Source organism: Cavia porcellus, unplaced genomic scaffold, assembly GCF_034190915.1.
Source record: "Cavia porcellus strain 051 isolate PalLab524CR breed Dunkin Hartley unplaced genomic scaffold, mCavPor4.1 scaffold_31, whole genome shotgun sequence".
NCBI lineage: Eukaryota > Metazoa > Chordata > Mammalia > Rodentia > Caviidae > Cavia > Cavia porcellus.
In genome coordinates, this window is record NW_026947514.1 from 32,034,760 (window position 1) to 32,051,137 (window position 16,378).

General features: G+C 42.4%; 1 protein-coding gene across 2 annotated transcripts in view; it reads right to left on the bottom strand.

Annotated features, from left to right (window-relative positions):
• The window catches only part of Susd6 (sushi domain containing 6), a 99,435-nt gene that overhangs the window by 69,914 nt on the left and 13,143 nt on the right, over nucleotides 1–16,378 (bottom strand). Inside the window, exon 1 of one of the 2 annotated variants that reach the window (XM_063241079.1) lies at nucleotides 3,104–3,630. The exons of the other annotated variant lie outside the window; for it this stretch is intronic. The gene's annotated coding sequence lies outside the window, so the exon portion shown is untranslated. Of the gene's footprint in view, nucleotides 1–3,103; nucleotides 3,631–16,378 lie in introns of those variants that run through there. 2 annotated transcript variants of the gene reach the window in all.

Consider the following 16,378-nt stretch of genomic DNA (forward strand, 5'->3'; position numbering starts at 1 on the left):
TTACAAACATGTTCCTCACCTCCTATCTATTAAAGCTTAGTTCATCTATCAATGAGGTACACACCCAAGCCAAATTAGACTGTCTTCTGGCTCCAAATGTTTCCTCTGTGACTGAGTTTCAGTAAGTCTCCTAATTCATAACCAAATCATGATTTTTTCTATGTTCTTCCTCACAAATTACCCAATTTCTTGTGAGCTCTCTCAAGGATGGACTGTGAAGCCCAGCTGAAAGCAGGAAGTAGGAACTTGACAACTGTTCCTTCCTGTTGATGGTCTCATGCCCCTGCCAATCTGTGATGAAGGACGAAAAAAATCATAAAATAATGAATTTGGTATTTGCCTCTAGACCAAGTTTCTGGACTTATTCATGAAGCACTGTCTTGAGAACTCACTGACTTCATTCAACACAAATACTGAGTACCTGCAAGTATCAAACTACATCTATGGTACAACAGGAAAAAAGCACAAGCCCTTAAAAAGTCAACAAACAGATTTCTTGTATTGTGTAAGTGTAAAAGGAACATATACAACTAACTACAATATGCAGTAGACAATAAAAGGACATGGCAGATAGACAGCCAATGTGTCAAAGACAAAACAGGAAGGTAGGCTGGAACCCAGAAGAGGGAAGTGAAACACATAATTTATAGGGTTAATCACTGTGGTCTAATAAAGAGTGTGTGGGTTTTAGAATCAAAGGGGGAGTTCAAATACTGACTGCCTCTCATTTCTCATCAGGCCTAGGCTTTACTGGTTTACTGTTGTGAGCCTCTGCTTTTTCTCATATAAAACTACAGTAACTAACAGTACCTACTTCACAGTACTGCAGTCAGCTAGACATGTGCATGCCTATAATTCCAGCAAGCTGGAATTGAAAGCTGAGACAGAAAGATCACTGCAAGTCCAAGGCCAACCTGAGCTACATGGTGAATTTAAGACTAGCCTAAACAACACAGTAAGACACTGTCTCAAAAACTGCAGAGTCAAGGATTCACATTTTTTAAAAGTTCAATATATTAACTGACCCAGAGTAAGGCCAGGTAAGACTAAGGGGCCTATCACACACAGACTTAATGATCTCTCCTGCCCTCCACGGGGCTGACCAGACCTGACTCAAGGGTAGGCAGACAGTCAAGCAGTCCTCTACTGCTGACTAGTTAGTTCACTTAATTGACTGAATTTAATGGGCCATGATCAGAAGGTATAGGAAAAAGGCTCCGAGAAGGCTCTTATGTCAGATTTGTGCCAGTATAATACCTACAGCACACACACCAGTCTTTTGGTTAAAAAAGTAAAGCATCAGATACATGTAAAAATTACAAATTATACTACACATACAACATGTGATATGCCACTCTTTTGGACAAAGCAGGTATTTAATGATTGGTGAACAGACACATGATCTGAACCTGGCTGAATTTTCAATAAAATCTGTCTAAATTGATCCATTAACAAGTAAAAACAGGAGCAAACCACCACCCAAAGTTAAAAACTGGTCTGAGGTAACAGGTTAAGGCACTCTGACCTGCAGTCATGATGGAATATCAGAGATTAGATTTACTCTTCTTCCTTAAATGATCAGAAAACCAGACAAAACATATGAATAATGGTTTTCAGACACTGGAAACAGGTAACAGAGGGTAATGATCTTTGAGAAAAGGGGAAAAACAGTGAACCCCATATTTCATAAGAATTCAAATTTCCCCAGGCCACAGGACAGGAAGTAGAGACCTGAGAATACAGCAACCTTCTTGTGTTGATCCGAGAAGCCAGGAAACCAAGGTGACCAGAATTTACAGGACAAAGTAACTGAGATATCAGCAGGGCAGAGTAACTGAGAAATGGGTGCTTCAAAGAGAAAAGGTACCACTGTTTGGCTTGGTGGTAGATGCCTGTTATCTCAGCACTTAGGAGGCCGGGGTGGGAGGATCGCCATGAGTCTAAGGCCAGCCTGAGCTACACAGTGAGTTGAAGGCCAGCCTGAACTATAGAGTGAGACGCTATCTCAAAAAACAAGGCTGGGGTTTAGCTCAGTGGCTTAAGTGCCTGCATGAGTTCCATCCCCGTACCAAAAAAAAAAAAAAAAAAAAAAACCAGTAACAACAACAGAAAGACAGGGACACAGATAAAGGGAAAGACCCCTCCAGAAATCTACAGAGGATCCCTCTGAGTTTTGGTCTGAGTATTGCTGTGTGGCCCACAAAGAAACTAGCAAGGCTGTATAGTAGCACAGCCCCCGACCTCACTCAGAGCCAAAATAGTTCACGCTCCCACCACCCAAAGTGGCAAGAGTGGCAAACTCTTTAAGCATCTTAGCTCTCACTAAAGACTGTCCTGGACCGGCCCCAAGAAAGCATAAAAGCAAGCCTTGAAAAGATCAAACTGCTTCCAAGTAAATGAATTGCTCCTGAGAACAAAGCCCAAAGTCCATGTTTAGAGGAAAACAAAACATTTTAGCATGTAGCAAGGTAAAACTCAATGTCTGGCTTCTAGTCAAAAATTAACAAGCACGCAGAAAAACAACACCCACAATTAATCAAACAACAGCTACAGACCAAGAAATTCCATAGATAGAACTAGTAGACAAAGATATTAAAATCTGCTGCAAATATACTCCATCTATATTAGAAGAGGAAGGCACGAACACAAATAGAAGACATAAAAGTTCAAACTAAACTTCTAGAAAGAAAAATAAAAATATATGAAATGCAAAGTATACAAGATAGGATTGATAGCAGATTAGATAATGCAGAAGAAAAAACTAGTGAACATGAAAATATAGCACAGAAAATTATAAACTCTGAGAAAAATACTGAAAAATAAATGGAATGAACTGTGGGGCAGTACGGAGTGGCCTAACAACTGGAATGAGGAGAGGCGGCATAGCACAGAAATATTTTGAGGAAATATATAGGAAAAATATAACAAAAAGGTGTTCAAATTTTTATAACAACTATAAAGCCACAGATTTTTGATGAAAAATAGGACAAAAAAGTATTCAAATTTTTATAACAACCATAAAGCCACAGATCCAAGAAGTTCATCAAACCCCAAAAAGAAACACAAGAAGACACAAGGAAGCAGGGCAAGATGGGTGGCGCACCTGTAACCCCAGCACTTGAGAGGCTGAGGGAAGTGGATCATCGTGAATTCCAGGCCAGCCTGGGCTTTATAGTGAGTTCAACACCAGCCTGAACTACATTGTGGGCCTGTCTCAAAAATAAAACAAAAGAACACACAAGGAACATCACAATCAGAATACTGAAAACTAATGATAAAAAGAAAAACTTAAAACCAGCTGTGGAGCTAAAAGGACATTCTACACAGGGACAAAGAATTATAGCAGACTTATTGTGAGAACTAATACAAACTAGGAGTCAATGGAGACTGTGCCATCACTTACTCTTTTTATGGTTTGCGTCCTGTAGTATTTTTAAGGAGCCTTACCACTGAGCATGAAAGTGGGGATTCAGTGATCCTAAAAAACACCTGCAAATACAACATCCTCGGGAGAGTGATAGTGGATAAAGTATTTACCTATGTCTACAGAACATTACAGATGTGCAACCCTGTGCAATCTTGTAGCAATAATGCTTAACACACTGGAAAAGAGACAGAAAAAGTCTGTAAGAAGATTTGTTCTATCACAGAATAAAATCTAGTTAAAAATGAAAACTAAGGAGTGAGGGAGACTATTATAGTGTATGGTATGAAAAGGCTCCTTCCCTTCCCTTTACGTGTAGATGTTTGATGGTTAATGTGCCTGAATGCTAATTTTTTTTCGAATGAAAGAATACTCTTCAGGCAGAAGCATGTAAGAATAACTTAAGATCTAAGTGAGAATCAAGTAATTCTTAGCTATGTAAACCAGTCCAGGGCAGCAAAATTCCCTTCTCATCAGATACCCTAGGCCAGTGTCATACTCTTCAGAACTAGCTAGCCTGGTACTCTACAACATTCCATGCTACAAAGTTGGCAGTGTAGCTTTCCCATGTATGTTGGTCTGGTTTCTCCTTATGGCAAAGCCTGAAGGTAATTTGGGTGGTCACAATGGGGGTGGGGGTAAGCACTCCTGGTAGCTAATGAGTAGGACCAGGGATGGTGCTAAAGATTGTATCATGCACAAGACAGTCCCCCAAATAAATTACTTGCTGCAGCTGAGAACCCTAGCCTAAGTTTGACTGAACTACAGAGATGTCAGATCAACCTTGTGGTACAGATACTATGAATACCTTCACACCACTAGAAACCCTTCAGTCCTATAACCAGGTCCCCAAACCAACATTCTGATCCCCTTATCATCTAACTTGGGCTTACATTCTCTCAGACAGAAGAGCTTAGGAATGAAAGCTCTGCCACTGGCTATGATTCCTGACATGCCACAGAACTTTTCTGAGTCCATTTCTTCCAAATAAAAGGAAAGATGATGTAAGAGTTCTTCTACTTCTAAACTTATTTTACAAATGTTAGGTAGTGCCTCCTCTATTTACAATGAACCAAAGAGAAAGGGTAAGTCGTCTTGTATTTATGTACTCCCCACTGTCAAAAGGACAGAAAGTCTTACACAGTAGAAACCAACCTCAACCAACAGAAGTACAGAGAAGTTGACAGCTCCAGTTAAAAGGGACCCAGGAATCCAGATATGATGGTGCATGCCTGTAATCCCAGCACTCAGGAGGCTGAGGCACAAAAATTGCTGTGAATTCAGGGCAGCCTGGGCTATACAGCAAGACCATGACTCAAACAACGACAAGAAAAGAAAGATGGTGAGGAGAAAAGGCAGTATCTGCAGACATTAGCAAGCTCAGGCACTCCACTTTAAAATATGAAAGTCCTCCATACTAACCTGTCACCTATCCTCCTTATGTCGATCTCTTTGATCAGATATTAAGTCCATATTCTTCCCTAACCGCACCTCCTTGCACAACACATACACACAAGCTTGGACCCTCCAAACACAGTTACTAAAAGTGTTTGAGGCAGATTACTCTCATTTTGCATCTTTCCTCCATCACACAAGGCCAGAGAGAGACCAGCTAGAAGCACAAACTAAATTACAGTTCTTTTCAAATAAGTGGTTCAGCCCACCCCAGTTGTTCAAAGATTTCCTCAGGAGAGGATGGAAAACAACTCGGGTGAATCGAAGGTACAAACTGACTCTGACAGGAAGAGGCTCACTACTTGAATCTGAACAGAGATAGAGAGAAGTCCAAAGTTTCTTTTCTAAAGGCTTTTCCCCCTCTACTCCTGCTGCAGTCTTTTATTACATAAAGATTCTTGCTGGCATGGGCAAAAGGGCAAAGCACACAAAGAGAGAGTAAACAAAAACGCAGCGAGAGTTCTCCTCACAGAGTGGTGGGAGGCAACAGCGAGAACAAAACCATGACTTGGCCACCATGAAACCTACCAGAGCTCTGGGGTAGGGGACAGGCTGGGGGGGAGGGGGCTGCATTCTGCTGTGCCGTCAGTGCCGTCAGTGCCGTATGGACATTAGGTGGCTGCTTAACCCACACTCCCTCCCCTGCTCAGGTCTTTCATTATAAGTAGCAGATGGCCCAGCCCCAGGGAGCTGGCAGGGGACAACAATCTGCATCTGCCTGCAGGCCCCTCCTTCAGGGCTGGAGATGGAAAGGAACAGGACAAAGTTGAGGCCCACAGCCACTTACAAGAGTCCTGAGGGTAGGTATGGAAATTTCAATGCTTTGCCCCAGTGAGGTGCATCTCAAAACAATGATTGGCTTTATTGAGAAAGCCTGGATAGGGTGGGAAGCTGGGGTTGGAGGACCAAACACAGCTCCAAGAGTGCACTGCGGCATGCTGGCCCAGGAAGTATCATTCACTCATTCAACACTTACAACACTGTACCAGCACCTAGAAAAACAGTGACCGCAGACAATCTGCCCTCAAGAAGTCCATGGTAAGGTCAGGACAAACAAGAAAACAGATGGCAACATAAAGGGGAAGTGCTCAACACAGGGCAATGTGGTGGCATCAAGTGGGACACTCATCAGTTTGGGAGCATGCAGCAACCTAAACTAGCTCTGGCTTTAAGAAGGCAGAGAAGAAAGAGGTGAGTAAGAAATTGGGGAGCAGGGGAATCATTACAAGAAAAACTAGCACATGCCAAAGCTGGAGGCAAAAGAGAACTGGGAACTAACTGTTCCAACCTTTGCTGCATCTGGCCACCTTCACCAGGAGTGGACTCCTAGTTTTTCATGGAATCCTAACCATTACTGCCCACAGGAACACTGGGATCATTTTGTAAAGTCCAGTCTACCCATTTAAAGAGGGAAAAAAACTCTACCCTAGCAAGGGTTCATGGCATTGCTGGGAACACAGGGCTTCTGAATGGCCAAACCAGCAGCCAGTCTCCTCTACTCATAGCGTTCCCTCGATTATTTCCCAGTCAGAATCTGACTGCTGAATGAGCCATCTTAGGACACAGCGGCAGCCCTACAACAGCTATTACTGAGCCAAGTCCGTTCTCAGTGCCCAAGGAAAGGCTCCCTCAGGCTCCTGCCAGATAAAGAAGTCAGCAGTACTGACCTCTAGGAACTCCAGAGCAGCTGGAGCAGCTCATGAGAAAAACAGTGCCTACCTCCCTCTTCTGGAAAGAAAGCAAATTGGTGTATGTATGTGGCAGTACCTGAGGTAGGCTGGGTATGCTATACCATTAGTGGAAATGGGACCCCCTTAGAAATGAAGGGTTGTTCTAAAAGTTGAGGCAAATTATCATCCAGTGCAGAAATCTGAGATGTGCCAAACCATGTAGGCTTAAGATTCCCCAACCTAGTTCCCCAGCAGCCCACCTCCCTCCTCTACTTGATAGCACTTACCTATGTATAAAAAGCAGTCCTTTCAGAAAAATTGCTGGCCTCTCTTGGCCTGCCCTTGGAAAATAGGCCATCTGCCAGGGGTCAATACTGTGGCATGTCAAGGCCTAGCAGCCTGTACTGTCATCGTGATCCCACCTGCAGCAGCATTTGCTCTGCTGTGCACCCTGGCCTTCAGCCCACCACCCACTCTGGATCAGAGTGTGTAGAGGGTGTAAGAAAGTATTCATTAACTTTTTGAGTGCAACCCTCTATAGAACCTAAATAGAAGGTACAGTTATCCAACTGCCAAAACAGAATTCTTCCTCTGCTTATAACAGAGTGCCAGCTGATTAAAATTGAAGAAAGAGGCTGAAGGGCACCAGTGTTAGGACCATTTAACCAACTACCTACTGTCTAGGGATCATCAGCTCTGAGACCTTAAAGCAAGGGTGTGATAAGAAGATCCAACTGGCGAGAAATCCTTGCTTTACAGAACACCCTGAAATGCTGCCTCTGACAGTACACTCCAGTGCAATTCCCAAAGACTGTGAGGGCTAGTGGAGTGGCTCAGTGGTAGACCCTTTACCTAGCATGCAAAAGACTCTGCATTTAATCCCCACACTACAAAAAAGTTTAAAGGAAAAGACATTTTGCAAAGGCTGACTGATACCAGCTGGGAACATTGAGGGCAAGAAAGTAGCCTGTTGTACAACTGACTTAACTCTGGAGCCAAAAAGCCATGTTCAGTGCTGTAAAACAAAGGACTCATAAGTAGGAACTTGTGATCTAAATCCTTCACATCTGCCACAAGAACCTCTGGGAGGAGATGAGTGGGTGTGTACTTGTATATGATGACACTATATCCGGACTTCTTCCTCTCCAAACAACAACCCTTCAGAACTAGCTCTCCTGAAAGGCAAATGCAGTCTTCATTTTCAGGAAACTACTTTCTTTTTCTCTTTTCTCTCTGCTCTTTGAAACTGATGAATGACCCCTAGGGGAAGAGCAGCTGTAAATACAGGAAAGTATGGAAAGCAGTGAAAAATGAGGCCAGCTATGAGTTGTAGAGAACCCACTGTACTATGCTATTAAGGCCTTCTCAAAACAAGCCACACACCCTATTTCGAACAAAACACAACTTCATTCAAAGCACTTCTCTAAACTACAACATTTAGACAAATGATTTCTCTATACTCCAGGACTGCTTCATTCTCTAGTTGACACTAAGACCCTTACATATGAAGTGAGCTGGCAAATTTCTTTCTCAGATCCTTAGAAAAATATACATTCATAATTCAGTGTACCTGCTCCTGAGTGTCCATAATCATTACCACCACTAGGGACTGACTTCTGTAAACTGCTCCAACATTTGGACAAATTTAAGTCATCTTTTTAGGCACACTAAGGCCATAGTATTTGCTAGATGAGAACAAAATGGGAGGAGATTATAAATCTAAGACAGCTGGCCTGGCTCCTGCACTTACTGCTTTCCAAAAGCAGCAGCCGTTTTCAAAGGCTCAGGAATCTGGGAAATCACCCACTGGTTTGTTCTCTCTCTCATCACAGTAGTGGGGATGCCACTCAAAGTCCACTTGCCAAAAATGAAAGATCTAAAGAGGTTTCTTGAAAGAGTTTGTAGGGAGAAAATTCAAATGTTTTATTTTCATACATGTTACAGTTTCAATTAAATAGGTTTTGCCTTTACATCCTCAGTTTCTACCTAGAATTCCAGTAAATTTAGATATACCCCTAAATTTAAACTGGAAGCCAAGAAATGGAGCTCGCAGAAAGTGATCCCAGCCCACAGAAGTTACCAACATGATCCACAGTCCTAAGTGGATCTGAGAAATCAGAGGAGAATGAGGAAAAGTCAGCACGACACTTTAAAGTCTTTTCTTAATCAGAAGTGTAGGATACTGCCTTTAATTCTGTTAGAGATTCTGTTATTCAAAGCAAAAAATGCAACCTAAATTTATAAGCACCATCAGTGACAAAGCAAAGATGTTTGTTTATTTTTGAAGAACACATTCATATCTCCAACTCCTGCCAGGTATGGTGGCAACATGCCTGTTAATACCAGTCTTCAGGAGGCCGAGGCAGGAGGATTGCTTCAAGTTCAAGGCCAGCCTTAACTACATAGTGAGACCCTGTCTCAAAAAAATAAAAGAAACAATCTTAAGTTCCCACAGAGAAATCAAATGTCAGCAATACACATAAATCTGGCCGGGCATTTAGCTCAGTGGCATAAGCCTGCCTTGCAAGTGCGCATTCATGAGCTCAATCCTGGCACCAAAAAAAAATAAAAAGCAATACACATAAACCAAAATTTCCAACTAACAGGTCTGCTCGCTGTTGCCATTAACTGTCCTGTGGCCAGGTACATTTCACTGCTTCTTTTGGAGTGATTTAACATACTAGATCAGGAACATCTGGCCTCACGACCATTCTCCAAGAACTCTACCATACAGTGATGAATAGGTTTATCAAGTGAACCCGTCAATTTCTAGGACAGTGCATAGGAGAATGAATTTTTGAAGCACAAGTCTATCTCTGCCAGCCCTTTAAGCTGGGCATGGTAGCACACACCTAAAATCCCAGCACTCAGGAGGCTAAGACAAGGGGATCATCATGAGTTAAAGGCCAGCCTGGGCTACACAGTGAGTCTAAGGCCAACCTGAACTACACAGAGAGACCCTGTCTCAAAAAAGTAAAGAGCTGGGGCTGGGGATTTAGCTCAGCGGCATAAGCGCCTGCCTTGCAAATGTGCGGTTGTGAGTTCAACCCCTGGTACCAATAAAAACGAAAAAGACAAAAAAAAAAGAGCTTATTTGCCCTTTCAATGTCTCTCAAGTGTTTGTTCCCAGAGTCCTAAACTACTAGAATATTCCCAGTACCTCATTTGCTCTAGGAACCCCACTGTCCCTCCTCTCTGATGGTACACTTTTGTCTGTCACGCTTCCTTACTAACAGTCTTGTATACATACACAGCCTGCAAAATGTGCAGAAGGCATAGTCCCCAGCCCACCAGGAACCTTCAGTAGGGCTAGCGAGGTTGCACACCCACACAGCAAACAACCAAGACACCCAACAAAACAGGAGTATTCAGTTCAGTGTTTTATGTGAATATAGTAATGCAGAATTATAAGCTACAAAGTGGTTTAAAAAAAAAAAAACAGAGATCAAAGAAACTGATCTGAGGCAAGATAGTCAAATAGGGCCTTTAAAAAAAGAGATCTGACTTAAAAATCTGAAGGGCTAAAAAGTACAGAGAAGAAAAAAGGTATAGGAGGAAACTTTCCTTCTGGGGCAAGAATGCTGAAGTACATATACCAGAAATGGGGCAGAGGACAGCCAAGGATCAGTTAAGAAGAGAAAATAAATACTGTTTTAAAATCATTGAGGGCAAGTGACAATTCTTATGGTTACCCTAGTTTCTGCCATCTAGCTGGCTCTGGCTACCTATAAAATACTAATTATTCAACTGAATCTTTAAGGTAAGACCAATTTGTACAGCTATGAAAAGCAGGCAGAGAATTTAGCCTTAGGTCAACAGACAGTGGGGGCCAAAAATGTTCTTAAGCAGGAAACTTGATCCAGTCCTATCCCACAGCATTTATTAAAGGCCCTCAAAGCACCCTATTATAAGAAGGAATGACAGTCCCTTGCCTAATCCCTGACATAGATGGTTTTATTCTCTTGCCTAGTCCCTAAACAATTTTATAGTCAGGATTTGCAAGCAAATAGAATTAACACAGGACACACAATTTATAGAAGTATTTTATACTTGCTCAAAGAGTCAAATGCAGAAGAGTGCAGAAGATCTATCCACATAGCACAGACCCAAAGAATTTAGCTGAGGGCCTAGATCCCATGGCAATGTCCTGCAGGAGTCCAGCTGGAAGGAGTCCAGAGAGCATGACAATGTCTCATTCAAGTCTATATCACAGATCTGTGCTGGGAAGGCCTAGGATCAGTGGTGGAAGTCTGCACCAGTGGGATGAAGGATCTGCACTGGAACCAGGAAGCAATGCTCAAGGTTAAGGACCAGAGCTCCCCTGAAGAGAACCATAGCCATCCTCAGTGACCGGGAGGACCCAAGCTCCTCTGATGATAATAGCTTAGTTCATATCAAGAAAGCCAGTGTGATAAGCTTCTCCAGGACAATCAACAGCACACCACCTCCAGTTCTCTTATTATGTAGCTGGCAACAAGTTTCAGCTGGGACTTCCACACCCAGCACCACACTGATTCTGTCCATTTGGGTGTTACAAGTTGACCGTCAGTTAATCTACCACAAGCACCTTCTGAAAGGGAGACTTAAAAAGTAGCTGGAAGACCACGTAAGACAAGGTTCAGGCAGGATGGTGGTGATATGAACCTGCACAAGGTGGCAAAGAATGGTCACTGACTAGATATAAAGGGTTCAGAAGGAGTGTTGAACAGAACAGAAACACTCAGATTTCTAGTCTCAGATGGTACTATTACCTTCAGCTAAGGCTTTAGTTCAAGAGCACTGAAAGGTAAGGTCCATCAGCTCAACTCTTCTGCCAGTTTCTGGAAATGGGAGTTAGATATTCCATCCTTCCCATCTGCCTGTGGTCTAATGCTAGCTGTGATTTCCTGTAATTCGCATTTGCAAAGAGGTGGAGGGATCGATGGGAAGATAAGGAAAAAAGACACTGACAATTCCTCTGTCCATCACGCTATAATAAACACATCTCAAGAGCACTGCACTATCATTTTACTGACAGTTCTTATTCTGGGAAGAAGAAAAAACAAGAAGGAAACATTACATTTTGAAAGCTATGAGGGAAGTGCTCGCCTTACGCAATGAATTTCCCCTTCTAGCCAGAGCCTTCCCAGTTGTGATTAGTGTGGGAGGAAAGAGGAAATCCACAAAGATTCACACTGAGAGCCACAACTAGCCCCCACAGCACAGACCAAGGTCCCTCACAGCTGGGCAGGGTAAAATCCCACCCCAGGAACATGAAACCTCAGGAGAATAATAATATCACTAATAATATTAACTGGCATTTCACTGCTTCTTCACTGGGCACAGACCCAAGCATTCTGATCTAATATTTGATTTGCTCTTTACCTCATCTTAAAAGGTACATGTTATTGGTGTTGTTTTGTTTTTGTTTTTTATTTTGTTGTTGTTTGGGCTTTTTTGGTGCTGAGGATTAAAACTCCAGGCCCACTTGCATGCTAGACAAGTTCTTTTTACTTTATTTTCTGAGACATTGCCCACACTGCCCTCCCACTTCCAAGCCTCCTCCTTCGCCTCCTGAGTAGCTGGCATTATAGACGTGTGCCACCACACCCAGCTTTAATGAATTGAGTCCAAATACAAAGCATGTTGTCTGCACTTATTCATACACTGGGTTGAGGTACACTCACTTTTTACAGTTGTGCCTCTTTGTGCTTTAATAAGCATAGCTTAGTATCCATCCACATATGTGAGCTCACTAATTTCATCCTTCCTTTTCAGGTTAAATTATTTCAATTGTATTATTCTCAAAAAAAGATGGCTCCAAGCTTGGAAATCGTTCTAGTAATTTAATTAAGTTGTGCAGAAATGCTGATGCTTTCTTAGGCAATAGCCTGACCTTCCTCTGTTCCTTCCTGATCCCTGAGGGTAAGTCCTTAGTGGCTGCCCCCCTTGGGGTGGGACCGCCTGCATAACCTGACATCCAGGAGGTCCTTACAAGGGCCAGCATGTGGCCAGAAGTTCAGTGGGGTTGACTCTGCAACCTATCAGCTATGCCAGCATAAGCAAACTTTTAAATCCTCTTCTAACTGAAAACTGGGTACAAACAAGCAACCTGCTTCAAAGGTACTGTGAAAATTAAATAAGTTCATGAATACAAAACACTAAATGTGTCTGACACACAGAAAGCACTCCAAACATATTAGCATTCATTATCAGGTTTATCTTTTAAAAACACTATCTGAATGTAGAGCTATACTCTTCACAGCAGTCTCAATTCGTTGTAGCTACATTCAAGCTTCACCAAAACCATTAAGTTAGAATGATTCAAAGTATATGAACATTTCTTGCTACAATGAAAAGAAACTAGCCAGACCATAGGAGGTATTTACTTATCAGTCTCCCGCAGCAGGTCAGAGACCTCTCTCTGTCATCCCTGTACAACACCCCAACACATACGCAACTAACAGATGCTCAGAAAGTAAATGTTAATTAAATTAGACTGACTGGAGGGTTGGTCAAGCTGTAAGCAGAGCAACCCTACCTTCATAGTGAGACACTGGGGAACAAACCATAATCCAAATTCGTGGGCATTGCTGGCCAACTTGAACAGAGATGAGAGGGCTACCTTTCCCAGGCCTGACTCACCCCTGAGGAAAGGGAACAGCCAGCAGAGCAGAGGTCACTTAGAGTGAAATGTCTGAACTGTCCCCGAATGACCTTTGAGGCAGCAGGGAATCAGGGTAATGCACCAACATTCCCCAAGCCCTCCAACCCAGCCAAATGGGGATCCATAAAGGCAGCATTTCAAAGGCAGATAACGCTGCCTTGCAAACTGAAATGTGAGTAGCCTTTCAGTACAGCACATGCCAGTCTATAAATACCAGGGATTAAAAGGCTTCCTGTGGGGCCTCAGCTGCCACCTGCCTCAGTACAGAAGCTATCTGGTCCTCCTGGTCCAAGTAAACCCTAGGAAGCTTTCTTTAGGAAAGATGCCATCATCCAACACTGCCTTCCTCAGAGACACAGCAACCCCTCTCCTCCCACTTGAGCATGTTTTTCCTGACCTTTCCTTTCCACACCAGGCCCCTCCACTCCTAACACCCCTCCGTGGCAGCTCTCACCTCCCTACTTTCCTTTCTCCGCCAGACATTTGTCCTCTTCTCTCCCTCATCACCTCAGCCCCACTCCAACTTTTTAATCTGCATACTTTATCTGCCATGAAGGAAACACAGGCTTTAGAATCTGTCCCACTTTGGTCCCAGCTCCAATGCAATAGATTACAGTACTTGGTGTTGCAGTTTGGTATCTTGTTCTATAAAGTGAAGACCAGCCCCCTGCAGTAGAACACCTAGCACAGTACCAAGCACTTAGTAACTTCCTGCCTTGTCCCACACCCCAGGGGATTTAGCTTTCTCTTCTACAACTCCCCTGTAGTCACTCTTTTAGGTGTCATACCAGCTAAATCCCAGAAGGGACCCAAACAATGGCCACTGTAGTCACCAAAGATATGGTAGTAACACAAGGTCCCATCTGCAACCTTCGATTTACACCAGCAAGGGGACTTAACATTCTGCACTTGTCCCCTACAAATGACTCATTTGGAGACACAAAGTAATTAGAAGGGATGAGAAAACAGAGTTCAGAGTCACAAAGTCTCTGTAAGGTATGGGCAGCCCCTCCACCCCCAACCATAAGAAATCGCAGAATCCCACATTTATATGTAAAAATAATTTAATTAATTCTGACACCAAGAACATCTGCCAGTTTTACTAGAAATTCCATCTGCTTCATTTCTGATAAGGCCCAAGCACAACTTTACATAGACTAGGGACAGCCTACAATACGGTTCCCAAAAGTGGCATCCTTGATGACAGCTACCAGGCAGTGTGCCATGCCTCTCTCCCTGGAGTCCTGAAGCTGTTCCTGTAAATTAATGATTAGCTCTGAAATAAATCTAAAACTTGGTTCCTTTACAAGCAGTTTCTCTAAAACTTTGTCATCACCCTTAAAATCATGATCAATTTAAACAAGACTATTTTTAAGAACTTAAGGAATATTAGAGAAACATAGTAAAGGTCCTCAACAACCGTTATAAAGGGACTATAATGTAGGGGTCGGGTGGACAGCTTTTCCACTTGTCTTTTTTTTCCCTCAGTACTCAGAGCCTTCAAGTCAAAATATGCCCTCAGCCCACTTTCTTACTTTTTATTTTGATATTTTGACACAAGGTGTCATTAAGTTTCTAAATCACCCAGACTGGGCTTAAATTTGTGATCATCCCTGCCTCAGCCTCTCAGAGTGCTGGGATTACAAGCACGCACCATCATACCCGGCTATTAGCTAAGAGTAAAAAGATCCCTTCTATGAAGGCTCTAAGACCCTCAGAAGACCCAAGCCATCAGGACTGATAATAGCTAAATAACTAAAAAGGTTAGATCACCTGCTTACTATTAAGTATGAAAAGACAGGTTCCCTCTTCTGTTTTTCAGCTCTTGCTGAGAATAACTGACTGTGAACCCAGTACCCACTAACAGGAGATGAAATAACTCCACAGTTAAATGAACTACAAAAACTATGATATGCAAGAGTCTATACAAATACACAGACTCCTTTCAGTCCACTGTACAAACTTAGGCTAATAAAACTTTCGGCATTACATTGCCTATATTTGTCCCCAATTAGTAAGTACTTCATGATTCCTATGAAAACGGAAGGAAGTGGGCCACATGTGGAAATGTGTGATAAGAAAAGAATGTAAAGAGCAAAGGTGAGAAGTATACTAAAAAAAAAAAAAGAAAGGTGGGCCAGGCATCGTGGCTCACACTTGCAATTCCAGCACTCAGAAAACAGAAGGCAAGAGGATTAACCATGCGTTCTAGGACAGTCTGGGCTACATAGTGAGCTCAAGGCCAGCCTGGACTGCATGGCAAGACCCCTCCCTCAAAAAATATTTTTTAATAAAAAAAAGAAAAAGGACACCAAAGGTGGGGAGCTTAGGACTTAATCAGTTCTGGCATGAGAACAGAGTTTGGAGACAAGAATCTCTTGCTTTCTGGAAACTGTACTTGGCTGAAATCATTCAAGTTTTTTTTTTTTTCTCTCAAAATGTGAATATACAGAACTGAAGCCTATAGCAAAGCTCAGAACCTATTTCCCACTAAGAATGGCTTCAGTTCTGCTATTCAGTCTCCCAAACAAGCAAAGAATCACAGGAGCTGTTTGAACATCATGGCCAAAGTGAATAAGAAGGTGTTCTCTGTAAAAGTTGTGCCTGTCCTGTGCAGACCTGCCGGGATGTAGGAGAAGAGAACACACAGAATTATGTGTTGTAAACAGAGTGAAAAAAAAAATCCACAAAGTGGGAACAAATTTTAGCCAACTTTCCAACAAACAAAAGGAAAATATAAAGAAAATATAAAGAACTGAAAAAAAATCAAGCCCCTCAAATTAAAGATCCAATTCAAAATTGGGCATCTGAGATGAATACACACTTCTCAGACGAAAAAATACAAATGGCAATATACAAAAAAGCGTTCAACATCACTGCTCATCTAAGAAATGCAAATTAAAACAACAGAAATTCCATCTTGCCCCAGAAAGAATAGCTATCATCAAGAAATCAACCAGTAACAAAAGCTGGCAGGGCTATGGGGAAAAAGCAACTCTTCTCCACTGTTGGTAGCAGTATAGACTGGTACAACCACTGGAAATCAGTGTGGAGATTTCTTAAAACATAGGATTAGAGGTCCCATTTGACCCAGCTATTCCCTATCAGGGTATTTTCTCAGAAGAATTAAAAACATCATACCACAGAGAGAAATGTGCAACTATGTTTATAGCAACACAGTTT